The following is a 16,105-nucleotide window of genomic DNA, read 5'->3' as shown; positions in this document are numbered from 1 at the left end:
CCATGAAGGGATTTTTCTCTGATATTTATTGTGAGAACCTGGTCAATCTCCTGGACATAAATCTTACAAAATTGTGAGGGCCCCCAAATCACTGAGTTCCCCTGGAGTTTTTAACTCTCAGAGTTGTCCACACTAAGCCTTCAGCAATTTGTTAATTACAGTTAGGTTTCTTACTCCAGCCCGGGTTGCCTTGGAGGTTTCTGCTTGTGAGGCAGTGGTGCTAAGCTGTGACTGCTGGTATTCCACCTGTCTTTCCAATCTTGGGGCAGCAGTTCGTTGTGTGTCCTGCCTCTCTCTTTTGGATTCAAGAAGAGCTACTGATTTTTCTGATTGTATAGCTTTTTACATGTTGTTAGAATGGGGTGGCAATTTCCAAGCTTCTTACAAGTGGAACCAGAAACCAGAATTAAGTTTTAATTAATTTAAATTTAAATGGCCACATGTGGCTAGTGATGACCATGGACATTGCAGAACAAGACATTCCCTAGGTAGTCTTCTAATTTAATTATTTTTTGATTCTGTGTAATAATGTTCAATTTGAATCATGTAACCAGATAGGTTGAAAACATATCTCTAAGAAATCCTGTTAAAATAAAAATATACAATTGACAATGGAGATTTCTGGAAAATACCTAAATTCACATTTGGTATAAGATATTGTTATGTGACAAAATTAGTAATTAAAAATGAGGAGAAAATGTATGCAATTTGCTTTACAGTGTGGTAACACAGAATGGATTTCTTTGTCAAACAATGGTAGAGCTGAAGTTTGAGTTCCTAAAATCACATTTGTGGCTGGATGACTATGAACATGTCAGTTTACTTCATTGTACCTTAAATTCTACATCAACAAGACAGAGATAAATATTTTATCAGTTTAATTATTAGAACCAAATAAAATAATTTGTTAAACACTTAACATACTGTCTAGCACATAGCAGATTCTTAAGATATTGTATTTCCTTCCATAAAATGTTTTAAAATTCATTAAAAATACCCTCTGCATAACTTTATTAAAATCTGGAGGGTAATCGTCTATTGTCATTTCCTATTGGATGTGGTTTTGTTTCTTAAAGAAAAAAAGCCACAAACAACAGCAATAAAAAACACAGTACATTATAAATCACAAATCAAAGAAGGGACAGAATTCAATCACTGAACAATAGAAAAATATTCTTCACCTTGAATGCCCCTGTTTCCAAACTACCAAGTTAAAGGATTTCTTCACCCACTGTTGATGCTGGCCAAGAGACTGCAATGTGTTTGTTTTCCTTCTCATCTCCTTTTGCTCCAAGAATTTATTTTCTAAGCTTTGCCACTGGAGATGTTGGCTTGCATACTTCCAAGGAGATCCTCTCATTTAGGGAAGGACTTGGCGCAGCCAGGTTGCCCATGGCTCCATGCCCCAGCAGGACTGCCAAATATGTGAGAGTAGCTTCCTGCTATGTGTGGGATGTGCCCAGGCTTTGGTACCAAAAGCTGTGTGGGGTCCATTCTCACCATGTGCCTCCCATTCATTGCTGAAGCAATCTTGGAAAGTCAAGTTCCGAAAGCTAACCAAACAGCACAGATAAATCTTGTGACAAAATACATTGACATTTATAATATGGTTGAGAGAAACACATCCATTAATAGTCACACAGAACAGCAACAACGTTGCCATGCTTAGTAAACCTAGACCCATACTGATGTGGCATTCTCAATTGGAGAGATGTTACAGACATTTCTATTTTAATATTTCTTCTTCTTTTTTTTTTTTTTTTAACAGAGTTTCGCTCTTGTTGCCCAGGCTGGAGTGCAGTGGCACAATTTTGGCTCACTGCAACCTCCACTTCCCTGGTTCAAGTGATTCTCCTGCCTCAGCCTCCCAAACAGCTGGGATTACAGGTATGTGCCACCATGCCCAGCTAATTTTTTGTATTTTTAGTAGAGACGGGGTTTCGCCATGTTGGTCAGGCTAGTCTTGAAGTGCTGACCTCAGGTGATCCGCCGCCTTGGCTTCCCAAAGTCTTGGGATTACAGGCATGAGCCACTGCTCCCGGCCACAGAGCCATTTCTATTTTAAAAGAGTCATGGAGTTACCTGTGATTGTATTTGCTTTTCTTTTTCTAATCACCAGCCCTTAAATGCTACTGGCAATTCCCATTTGTGGAACTACTTTCTTTTTAGAACTTTTAGGATTTTCAAGTCTGTGAAAAGCGGATTTCTTTTTGTGAAGACTCTGAAGCATAATTTAACCACAATAATTAGTTAATGAATGTGTCTTCAAGTAAGACCCACTATTGTAAAAGTAGGGCATTGTGAGTATGGTTGCAAGCATAAAAGTCTCTCCATTTTATGCTTAAATGTGAAGATATTTATCTATTTAGGAACAGAGAATGCAATGGTTCCTTTAAGAAATTTTTCTGTTTCAATTCCTCTTATATTCAGGAAGCACATGCTTAATTCAGTGGCAACTTGGAAACATGTGACAAATGTACAATAAAACACCACACCTATGCTCACACTAAGGGCTCAAAAGGAAAATTAAATCTAACTGGAAGAACACAGGCAGTCATTTTTTCCATACTTTCCTGCATGTGCTCCAAGCTCTGGAATGTACTGAGGAATGCATATTGAAAGATTTGGTGTAGATATTTTTTCTTTGGTTTCCATCAGATTTTATTGCATTCACAGGGAAATACGAAATCACTAAGTTATCTTATCCATAGATTTACATAGAAATGAAATAGTGTTTGACACTTAATGGATATATTTCTTTCTATGTCTAAGAAGCTTTTTTTCTCCTGGAGAAAAATCAAATACATTTAAAGCCAGTTGTAATGCACCCTTCAAAACCCCAGGTTTGGTGTTGGCTATAGACTGGAAATTAAATCACATCTCCCCTGTGTGTAGTGAGGTATGGTAATGACTCATTTATCAGGCATTGTTACAGGACAAGGAGCACCATGAAAAAAAAAAAAAGGCTCAGATACTTGAATCCTATTCCTTGATGTGTAAATCAAAAATTAAAAAAAAATTATTTTTAATTCTTTAAAATATTACGTGTTGCCTTCACAAGCAATGTGTCCTGAACATAATTTAATCAAGTTTAAAACCGAGCTCAGCCACTTATTAGTTATATAACTTTGGCAAGTTAGTAAAATCCAGCTTAGCCATTTACTAGTTTTATAATTTTGGCAAATTAATTAGCCTCTGTTTTCTCATCTGTCAAGCAGAGATAATTATACCTGTGTCACAGTTTGAATTAGCTAATCTATATAAAACACCTCATAAAATGCTTAACACATAGTAGACCTACCCAGCATAGCCTGCTGGCCAGGCCTGTGGACTCTGCCGCCAGACTGTCTGGATTTGAATGTTGCCTATGCCACTCCCTAGTAAGTAAAGGTAATAATCTTTTTACCCTAATCTCTCTGATCCTCAGTTTCCACATCTCTAGAATGGAGATGAAAATGGCCGGTGCTGTGGCTCACTCCTGTAATCCCTTTGGAGGATGACAACACTTTGGGAGGCCGAGGCGGGTGGATCACCTGAGGTCAGGAGTTCGAGACCAGCCTGGCCAATATGGTGAAACCCCGTCTCTACTAAAAATACAAAAAAAGAAAAAAGCTAGCCAGGTGTGGTGGTGCATGCCTGTAATCCCAGCTACTTGGGAGGCTGAGACACCAGAATCACTTGAACTTGGGAGGTGGAAGGTTACAGTAGCCAAGATAGCGCCACTGTACTCCAGCCTGGGTAACATAGCAAGACTCTGTCTCAAAAAAAGAAAAAAAAAAAAGAAAAGAAAATGACATGTAAGCATTAAATAACTCATGTAGAGCCCTTAGAGCAGTGACTACTGGATATAGTGTTTTATAAATTTAACCATTATGAATAAATGTTTTCTGAAGCATTTCTAATTCAACTGTATATAATTTTTGTAGGGGTGTGTGTTCCTGCTTGTGGGAGTATGTATTCTTTTCCTCTTGTTATTTAGGTTTTGACTGTTTCACTAACATATTTCTACACGTTAGCCATAAAACATTATCTGAGATAGATCAACATCCATTTCTATGCTTTTGCAATCTGTTTGTTAGTTTTGTTCTTCCTTTTTTGTTTCCTTGTGAAAATATCACATTCATCTCAGTCAAGTGCTGGGGGAAACCCAAGGTGGCCGAGGAAATAAGAGGTTTGTTCAGGATCTGCCACTATTGCAACCGTGGTAGCCCCGTACAAAATTCATGTCTCTGAGGCAAGTAGTGAAATGAAACTTCAGTAGCAAATAAAATGGGTGTGCCCAGTCTACTATGCTCAGATTTACTTAAAGGAGTCTGTGCCTCTGGCCACATTTCTTCCAAAGAGCAAGGATTTAGGTGGGGCTGAAACGACATGCCCACCAAAGTCCACCTTTTGGCCCACCCTCCAGATGATTACACTGACATGTTCCTCACTAGACCCAAGGATGGCTCAGGGGAAGCTGTGTATGGAAATAGGAACAAAGCTCAGTTGCCTTATCTGGACAGTCCACAAGGGTGTGCACTGGGTAACCTTCTGGTGCACTGGGTGGAGAGGAGCCAGAGCTGGGAATCTGGAGGTCAGAAGGCTTTGGTTTGGCCTCCTCACACGTCTACACTCAGGTGTGAACTGTTTGCCCTCCTTGATCACTCTGCAGGTAGATATGTTAAGGTAAGAGGATAAAACCTGTTACATAAGAGTTTGCCAGCTCAAGTTAGAACTTTTAAATATTAGACTATCATATGTTGATTTCCATTTATATTCCTTTTCCAGCCCTTGCAAGCAATAGGAGTAGGCATGTATATGCATCTTTTCCCAAGTCGATTGCTTCTTTCAAGTTATTGATTTAAAACTTGGATACACAAGAGATGGTTTCATTATTGCTTAATGTTGAAGTTAATAATACTAAAAGGCACTGAAATATACGAGACAAGAATGACTTTAATCCACAATGAGATACTATTACACACCCAGTATAAAGGTTAAAGCTATATAGACTGACAACACCAGATGTGGATGGAGATATGGAGCTACTCATTTTTTAGTCAGAATGTAAAATGGTGCAACCACTTTTGAAAACGTTTTGGCAATTTCTTATAGAACTGAATATGTACCTACCCAGTGACCCTACAATGCTACCCCGATACATTTAGCTAAAAAACAATTTAAGTTTGCAGATATACTTTTCATAATAGTTTAAAACTGCTGATCACCTAATTGTCAATTAACAGGAGAATGACTAAAACTTGGCATATGCATATCATGGAATACCGCCGTAGAAGTAGCAAAAGGAATGACTTTCTGATGCAAACAGTATGGATGAATCATGATGTGTTGCTGAGTGAAAGAAGCCTCCCACAAACATACAGTACATTTTATATGATTCTATGTACACGGTTGTATTTACATAAATTTTAGAGTAGGCAAAACTATTCTATGATTAAAAAAAAATCAGAACAGTGACTGCCTCTGGAGGATGGCTGTAGGAACTGATTGGGAAGAATGTGAGGAAACATCATGGCATGAAGATAATTGTTATGCATGTGCTTGTGTATAAGGTCACATTTGTTGGAGATGGGGAAGCAGAAATCTAGCTGGGATTGCTTCCCCAATAGTAGGAAGAGGGCCATGATTTGGCTCTGTCAATAGCAGAGATTCCCAAGGTGCTGTGTTCAGGGCAATGGCAGAATGTCAGAGTGAAATGACCTGGTGCAACTAGAGAGCTCCTACAATACAAGCACCAGGACTGTGAGCTATGGCAAGGATCCCAGGTTCTCTACTTTGCACAGGAGTAGCCTCTTTCAAGGGATGGGTTGGTCTTAAATAGTGAGTAAATTAGAAGAAACAAATACGAACTAAAGACCAGAAAGCACTCCCTGAATAGGCTTTTGTAAGACTCTGGGGTTTTCACAAGACTTGGAAAGGGCAAGCACTCAAACTGACTGAGATGGAATTTTATGCTGTTCTGGCGAGCGAAGTCTAAGCCAGAATAGAAAATTAAGTCATGTTCTGGGTCTTCTACTTTGAGTTTATATTTAAAAATTTAGCCCTACTTTAGAAGGATTAAGTTCATGTGTGTGGCCCAGAAGGCAAAAACCATGACAAATTCATACAAGTTTTACAGAAGTTTCTGTCAGCTCAATATAAAGGATATTTCATGTGTTCATCAGCTAATTTATATGGTCTAGTCTACTTTAAATTTGATATTCTCTTTGCGGATTAATAAATGGTATTTTGAGACATTAATACAAATATAAAAACAGAATGGGCTGCTGTTGTGAATCTACCTAAATGAATTTCATAAAGATTGGATTCCTTTGGTTAGATATCTACAGCCTACAGCACCCTGCTACCATTTGGTGTGTTACAATAAAAGCAACTCCCAGGCTGAATTCTGCCACACATGTATTTATTAGCAAGCACACACAAATCAGGCATTCGACCTTCATCAGCAAACCTGATGAACTTTTTTTTTTGGGGGGGACACTCTTACAATGAACTTAAATGAAAGCCCCATATGGTAAATGTGACAATATTCCAGTAGCAGAATTATGTTAGTTTGCTAGTCAGAATGGGAGATTATAACCCGAAATGTAAGGCACTATTTTGAAGGATTCAACCAAGGTTGGTATGTACTATTCAATCAGTAGCAGAAGTGATAAGTCCATGTCATCTGAGGTAGTACTCATTTTATCACAGAAAAAGCACTACTAACTTTCCTTAGACTGATAAGCATACCATCTTACACTGAGCAGGGATAATGACTCAAGACAATTGAATTGATTATGACCATAATTCTACAGTGTGAGATTTTGATTAGGATTTTCCAGGTAGTAGTTAATCATCCCTAGAGTGTGAAGTTTTCTTTTTGTTGTTGTTTGTTTTTCAATAAGAGAGGGAGCCTTGCACTGTCACTCAGGCTGGAGTGGCACAACCCTAGCTCACTGCAGCCTCGAACCCCGGGCTCAAAGGGATCCTCCTGCCTCAGCCTCCCGAGTAGTTAGGGCTACAGCTATATGCCATCACGCCTAGCTATTTTTTTTATTTTTTTTTTTTTAGAAAACTTTGTAGAGGTGGGGATCTGGACCTCCTGGCTTCAAGCTATCTTCCCGCCTCATCCCCACAACATGCTGGAATTATAGGAGTAAACCACTGTGCCTGACTCAGGGTGTGTGGTCTTGATTAGGATTCTTCCAGTTAACTAATTATCCATAGGAGACATGCACATTTATATCACTGTATTTAAACTGAAGTAATCACAGGTAATTTATAGAAAACACTATCTGCTTCATGAAGTAGTGAGTTTTTGTCAACATAAGTGTGAAAGCAGAGGCTGTAAGATCAGCTGTTATGGTCCTCTCTATTGGAGAAAATGTCTTCACTGAGACCTTTGAGTCCTCATCTCATTCTAAAGTTCTCTATTTTTACCCAAGACCACACATCTAATTAGTGGTAAAACCAGAAATGGAAACTGGGTTCTTCTTTTGATCAAAGTTTCTCATTCAGGCTGGCTATAAGATTTAACAAGTTATTCAACATATTCATAGTCATTTCTGATTAAGATTTATAATTCAAACACCAGTTGCTTTTCTTATTGAGTACTCTGTAAATATTTCCTATTACTCTCATTTTTTGTTATTTTTATGATTAAATTTATAGACTTTAAGTGTTTTTTATTCTGCAGACTAATTGCAAATTACATTTTATATAAAAATGGATTAAAATATATTAACCTCATCTAAAATGTTAAATAAGAGTTACTCCTGACATTCATTAAAGTTTCAAGTGAGGATTTTAGTTGCTCCACATCTCACTATTTACACAATAATTTGAGGAATTTGTAATTTGTCACAAAGTCCATATCAAGTATTAACATCTTTTATTTTTTCTAGATTAAAAGCTATGAATTTTAATATGTCCAAATAAGATAAAAAAGTTACTATATGTATATTTATCCTGTTCTGTTAATTTAAAATGCAAAATTAAGCATGGTAGTCCTAAACTTTAGGACATACAGTAATGAAAAATAAATACTATGGCTGAATGATATTCTTAATTAAGTTCATTTCAAAAGAATTAAAATTGTTTTAATTTTCATGTGAAATTGAAACTATTTTCTTTATTAGATAAAAAATATTCTGTAGCAGAACCAAGCTTCTAATTATTCTAAGGTAATTTTCTCATTTCTTTATTGATGAGCCTTTCTTCCTGTCATCACCTTCAAGTTTCAGGGACTGTGAAAACCAACAAAAGGAACAAACTGTTCTGTGGTGTCAGAGTTGGTGGTTTTATGGAAACTTAACAGTATCCTTCCTTCTCATAGCTGTCTGTATATTCTCAATGAGGACAGCTAAAAAAAGGCCAAACCAAATGTTTCCTTTCTGAGGTTTTGAGGCCTCTACTTCCAGTTGAGAAATAAAGGCACACATTTAGTGTGTTGGTCTGTTGGAATAAAAACTACTCTTCGAGGTTCGAGCAGTTAGATGAGTGGCGAATTAAAAGTCTGAAGACTTTTTTTAGAGGAATATTTTGATAGACTATGTATTGATCAAGAGGTCTAATTTAATTTTCAGCACATTAGATAATTTAGAAAATGGTTTTACATCTGAATTTCTGTACAGTGCTTTGAAAGCATGTATTTTTCAGTGTGCTATAGCAGAGTCAATATAGACTACAATTTCCTTGAAGACAGATACCTTGTGTTATTTATCTTTATAAACCAAGAGCTCAGCCAGGAGGTCAGTGGGCGATCACTAAATAGTTGCCTACCTTAAGGAGGCAACTGCTCTGTTTAGATACAGTGAAATGAGCGTTGGACCAGTTAGTGATCGGAAAACAGGTCCTCCTTCTAATTCTATGTCCTGCTTATTAGCCTTAATTTCCTTAATTATGATGTGAAATAATGATGTCTGCCTGCTTACTTCGAGGATTTATTTTAAGGCAAAAAAGGGAATTATGTATATTTTAAAACTCTATGTACTGGAGTGCCGTGAAGGGTTATCAACATTAAATCCTATGGAGTAAAGTTATTTTTGGGATTCCTGGACAAAACAAAGGTAGTGTATTTGCTTGATGTTCCTCACTCCAGTAGGTAAATCCTAGAAGCCAGAGCTCCATATGATTAGATTTCTCAAACTGAGATATAACTTAAGTACGATAAAAGGCACAGATTGTAGGTATATGTATACACCCAGATAATCATTAGATTAATCAAAATATAAAACATTTCCACAAACATAGAAAGTTCCTTCCTGACCTTTTCCCACCTCTCTTACAATGAACAACCACTGTTCTGATTTCTATCATCATAGTTTAGTTTTGTTGCTGTAGAATTTCATAAAAATGGGAAATACATGGTGCATACTCTTTTGTTAGGCTTCTCTTGTTCAGTATAGTTTTTGAGACTCATCCTGTCTCAGTTATTTTTCTTAATTTCTGAGTGGGATAAATATATCATTTATCCATTCACTTGTTCATATACATGGATTGTTTTTAGTTTCAGGCTATTAGGGAAAAAGCTGCTATGAATACTGTGTAAGACTTTTTGTAGAGCATGCTTTAATTTCTCCTCTGTAAATACACAGGAGAAAAATTGATGAATCATTAGGTAGATTTCTCTTTACTGTTTACTGAAAATTTAAAAAGCACTTTCTAAGGTGGTTGTAACCATTCAAATACTCAGAGGCAATACATGAGGGAGTTCCAATTGTATTCCGTATTCTGCCCAACATTTGGAGTTATTTGAGAGTGTGTGTATGTGTATGTGTATATATGTGTGTGTGTGTGTGTGTGTGTATATATACATACATATGTAATTTTGGAAATTTCAGTGGGTGTTTGTTAAATAATACCTCATTGTGATGCTAATTTGCATTTCCTTGATTAAAAAATGCTTCTGATCATTCACACATCTTTTTGAAGTCTCCTGCCCGTTTTAATTGTTCTTTATTTTAAGAGAACACATTGAGTTTTTTGTCTTTAGATTATTATTTTATAGTTCTTTATATATTGTTGATTGATACAAGTCTTAGTCTTTTTTGACATGTTAATTGCAAATACTTTCTCCTAGCCTATGGCTTGATTTTTTTATGTTTATAGTAGTTTATACTGTTGAGCAAATTTTTAAAAATTTTGATTAAGTCTGGTTTATCATTTTTTTTTTTATTTCTACAAAATCTTTGTCTACCTATGTTTACAAAGATATTTCCCCATCTTTTCCTTCTGGGGGCTTTATAGTCTTAGCTTTTACAGTGGGCTGACAGCCTACCTCATGAAGGTATAGTGTGAGGTTTGGGTTGAGGTTTATTTTTTTTTTCACGTGCTTATTCAGTTTGCTTATGCAATTTTTGAAGACTTTTTTCCTTAAAAAAATTTTTTTGAGATAGTCTCACTCTGTCACACAGAATGGAGTACAGTGGTGTGATCACCACCCGCTCAATCTCAACCACCTGGGCTCAAGCGATCTTCCCACTTCAGCCTCTGGAGTACCTGGGACTATAGCTACAAGTCACCGTGCTTGGTTAATTTTTTTTTTTTTTATTTTTGTAGAGACTAGGGTCTCACTACATTGGCCAGGCTGGTCTTGAACTCCTGGGTTCAAATGATCCTCCTGCCTCTGCTTCTCAAAGTGCCAGGATTACAGGCGAGAGTCATCACACACAGCCCATCTTTTCAAAACTAAATTGACTATATATATTTAGGTCTATTTCTAGGCTTTCTATTCTGTTCCACGGACCTATTTATTTATACTATGCCAGTCAGTACTAAGGAACACACTCTTATGTACTATACTGTATATCTTTATAAGAAGGCTTAAACTTAGATAGTTAAATACTGGTACCAAAACAGATATATAGACCAATGGATATGTAGGCCAATGGAACAGAACAGACGCCTCAGAAATAACACCACACATCTACAACCATCTGATCTTCAACAAACCTGACAAAAACAAGCAATGGGGGAAAGAATTCCCTATTTAATAAATGGTGCTGGGAAAACTGGCTAGCCATATACAGAAAACAGAAACTGGACCCCTTCCTTATGCTTAATACAAAAATTAACACAAGATGGATTAAAGACTTAAATGTAAAAACTAAAACCATAAAAACCCTAGAAGAAAACCTAGGCATTATCATTCAGGACATAGGCATGGGCAAAGACTTCATGACTAAAACACCAAAAGCTATTGCAACAAAAGCCAGAATTGACAAATGGGATCTAATTAAACTAAAGTGCTTCTGCTCAGCAAAAGAAACTATCATCAGAGGCTGGGTGCAGTGCCTCACACCTGTAATCTCAGCACTTCAGGAGGCTGAGGCAGGTGGATCATGAGGTCAGGAGATCGAGACCATCCTCGCTAACACAGTGAAACCTGCCTCTACTAAAAATACAAAAAATTAGCCAGGCGTGATGGCACATGCCTGTAGTCCCAGCTACTTGGGAGGCTGAGGCAGGAGAATCGCTTAAACCTGGGAGGGAGAGGTTGAAGTGAGCTGAGATTGTGCTACTGCACTCCAGCCTGGGCAACAGAGTGAGACTCTGTCTAAAAAAAAAAAAGAAAGGAAAAAGAAACTATCATCAAAGCGAACAGGCAACCTAAAGAATGGGAGAAAATTTTTGCAATCTATCCATCTGACAAAGGGCTAATATCCAGAATCTACAAAGAACTTAAACAAATTTACAAGAAAAAAGCAAACAACCCCATCAAAAAGTGGGTGAAGGATATGAACAGACACTTCTCAAAATAAGACACTTATGTAGCCAAGAAACATATGAACAAAAGCTCAACACCACAGGGCATTAGAGAAATGCAAATCAAAACCACAATGAGATACTGTCTCATGCCAGATAGAATGGTGATCATTAAAAAGTCTGGAAACAACAGATGCTGGTGAGGATGCGGAGAAATAGGAATGCTGTTACACTGGTGGTGGGAGTGTAAATTAGTTCAACCATTGTGGAAGACAGTGTGGCAATTCCTCAAGTATCTAGAACCAGAAATACCATTTGACCCAGCCATCCCATTACTGGATATATACCCATAGGATTATAAATCATTCTACTATAAAGACACATGCACATGTATGTTTATTGCAGCTCTATTTACAATAGCAAGGACTTGGAACCCATTAATGATAGACTGGATAAGAAAATGTGTCACATATACACCATGGAATACTATGCAGCCGTAAAAAAGAATCAGTCCATGTCCCTTGCAGGGACATGGATGAAGCTGGTAATTATCATCCTCAACCAACTAACACAGGAACAGAAAACTAAACAACACATGTTATCCTTCATAAGTGGAAGTTTAACAATTATAACACATGGACACAGGGAGGGAAACATCACATACTGTGGCCTGTAGGGGTTGGGGGCAAGGGAAGGGAGAGCATTAGGACAAATACCTAATGCATCTGGGGCTTAGAACCTAGATGATGGATTGATAGGTGCAGCAAACCACCATGGCACATGTATACCTATGTAACAAATCTGCACATACAGCACATGTATCCCAGAACTTAAAATAATATAAGAAATAAATAAATAGTCCAAGTTTATTCAACTTCATCAATATTGTTCTGACTATTCTGGTTATGTTGTATTTTCATACAAAATCTTTATAACAGTTTTCAATTTATATAGGAAGTTCTGAAATTTTGATTGGAATCGTATTGAATGTATAGATAACTTTAGGGAATTAATATCTTTACATTATTGAGTCTCCCAACCCATGACCATTGTATACTTCTCCATGTGTTTAAGTTTTCTTAATCTTTCCCAGCAATATTTTGTGGTTTTTGGAACAGAGTTCTTGTACATTTTTTGGTTTATTTATTTCTAGGCATTTTAGGTTTTTATGCTGTTATTAATGGAATTGATCTTTAATTGATTTAAATTATATTTTGTTAATATACTATTCAACACAAAAAAATAAATGAGTTATCTAGACTTTTTTGTTATTAATTAAATTTAATTCCATTGTCTTCAACTATACCCTATTTGACACCAAGCTTCTGAAATTATTATGGTTTTATGTCACAGCATATTTACTTTGGTGAATGTTTAATCTGCATTTGAAATGCATATATATTCTGCAGTTGTTGGGTCTATATATGTTCAGTAGGTTGATATCTACAATGGAATGAATGTTTGTGTCTACCCAAAATTAGTATGTTGAAATCCTAATCCCCAATATGATGGTAACAAGAGACGAAGCCTTTGGGAGGTAATTAGGTCATGAGGATGAAGCCCTCCTGAATAGATTAGTGCCCTTATAAAGGAGACCCCAGAAAGATTTTAGCTCTCTTTCTGCCATGTGAGGATACAAGGAGAAGTTAGAAATCTGCAGCCTAGAAGAGGGATCTCACCAGAACTCAAGCATGCCCTGACCTCAGACTTACATACTCTGATCTCAGACTTTTAGCCTCCAGAACTGTAAGAAAAAAAATTCTGCTGCTTTTAAGCCACCCATTCTATGATACTTTTGTACAGCAGTTTGTACTAAGGCAATAGTGCTGTTTGAATGTTCTATATGCATATTTTACCCATTTGTTTTATAAATTAGTGAAAAAGGAGTGACAAACATCTACAAAAATCCTACTTTTATTGCAAATTTGGCTTGTTCTTTCTTTAGTTCTGGCAATTTTTCTTCCTGATTTAAAACTTTTTTTTTTTTTTTTTCAGAGACAGGGTGTTGCTCGGTTGCCTAGGCTGAAGTGCAGTGGCACAGTCACAGTTCACTATAACCTTGAACTCCGGGCTCAAATGATCTTCCTGCCTTGGCTTTCCAGAGGGTTTGGATTACAGGTATGTAAAACTCTTTTTAAATTAATATTTATGTTGTTTCATCTTTTTGATGAATTGACTGTTTATCATATAAGATAGTATTCCTTGTTTGTAGTCTGCTTTGTCTGATATTAATATAGTTATAACAGCTTTTTTATGATTAGTAAATGCATGGTAACACTTTTTCCATTCAACTTTGTGTCTTTAAATTTTAAGTGTTTCTCCTGTAAGAAGCATATTCTTGGCTCATTTCTTAAAATTTATACTGATTTCTCTGTCTCTTAATAGGAATGTTTAGTCCATTTACATTTAATGTAGTTGTTGGCACTGCTGAGTTTGTCTACCATTTTCCAATATATAAAATATAATTATATATAATATAATATATTCAGCTAATATATATTAGAGTAATACATATATTAGTGTTCCTTTCTTATGTATTAGACTTATATTAAGACTAATATATGTTATATATTTTTATATTGATTATATATTTATATATATTAGTTATATCTATTATATTAGACTAATATATATTTAGTCTTCTTTTCTTATATTCCATTGGAACAATCAAATATTTTCACATATTGCATATCATTCCCTTTAATAACTTTTATCTATAATTCATTGCTTTATTTTTTGTTGTTTTATAGACTAAAATGTGCATTTCATATGCTTTTGTCATTTAAACTTCTCTCTATGAGATCAAGATAAAAGTTTTTGGTTATTTAACACAAATATTTGTGTTCTAAGCTCAAATTATGGAGATATTGAAAGACAAGGTATTTTCACAGTAACTATGAGAGAGGAAGTTCTTATAACGGAAGACAGGAAGATGGGAATAACAAATCTGAGATAGACTGAGCCTCATTTATATTATTTGATCTCAGGAGTAAATATATAAATATTTTCTGTAAACATATTTTAGATAGGTGATACAGCACCATGAGACTTGGTCTAAAAATAGTAGTGCATGTCTGAAGCTATTATAGAAAGCTATTATAGTTTTGAAAGAAAACTGCCTCACATCAATAAAAAATATATTTGACTATAAGCCACTCAAGGATTTACATTTACATTCTATCAAGATAAAATGTAACTCACTGTTTCCTTTTCATTCATTCATTCATTCATTCAGGAATTATCTCAGTTTGTAATGGATATCACCATGACCACTGGGAAGTCTTGAGTTGATTCCTAAGGATAAGGCCAAGAACAGCTAATGTTTCTTTTTTGTTTCTTCAAAGCAAAAGGAGGCCTGGCCTAAATTAAACTGGGAGTGCTTTTTGCAAAGCATACCAAGCTTTATGGGACTTCAAGCTCAGCATTTTAGGCACAGTATTTCAAACTAAATCACATGAAAAAAAAATTCACCACTATATTACTTCCTTTAAACAGTTCAGCATGGTGCATTTTTTCTTTGGAAATGGGATACAGCTGCTTCCTGGGTCATGATTATGTTTGATAATCTTTTTTGGTAAACTGAGGCCTCCCTGAAGTATATCACTATTAAAATGTGCAAAATATAAGTTCTTACTACACTAAACACTTATTCAGCTGTAGAAAAAATAAAGAGGAATAAATTTGTAACGAAAAGGAATGAAATTCCATCTTTCTAAAGCATATTCTTATGAGTTTTGTAAATTCAGCATCTTGTTTTTAAACCATTAAGAGAAATTGAAATCAGATTTGTAATTTTAAGTGAAAGAACACACTTTACTAAATAATACAGTATAAGAAGAAAGGGTTCTATGAACTTCTTCAAAAGTTTAAATACAAATATATTTTACAACTAAACTTTTGTGAAACATTTCCTAATTTAGCAGACTAAAAATCTCTTTAACTTATCCTTTATCTTAAAAATATTTTTACCATAATACAGATTACCTTATTGTTTCTTTACGTATTTTTATTCATTATTTTTTTGGAGATTGCTTTATTGGGATTTTTCTTTTTCTCTGATTGCAAGAGTAACAGATAGCAACTAGAAAAAAAGCTGTAGAGGAAACATAAAAAGTAAATATTTTAAAGTATCACTTGCTAAAATAGCCTCTGTTACTATCTTGGGAGATTTTCAGATTTTTTCTATGTATGTATTTAGATACCAAACATACACATGCATGCACATATAAACACACACACATATAAACATATATATGTGTATATATAATTTTCCAAGTATGTATTGTTTTATATGCTACTTTTGCTCCTAAACAGAATTTAGAAATGTTACATATCTATAAATATAGATTTAATTGGACTTTTATACCCATTCCATTGAAACTGTTCCATGATAAGTTCCCCACTAACTTCTATT

This window comes from Nomascus leucogenys, chromosome 11, assembly GCF_006542625.1.
Source record: "Nomascus leucogenys isolate Asia chromosome 11, Asia_NLE_v1, whole genome shotgun sequence".
In the NCBI taxonomy this organism is placed as follows: Eukaryota; Metazoa; Chordata; class Mammalia; order Primates; family Hylobatidae; genus Nomascus; species Nomascus leucogenys.
Note: the sequence above shows the minus strand (reverse complement) of the source record.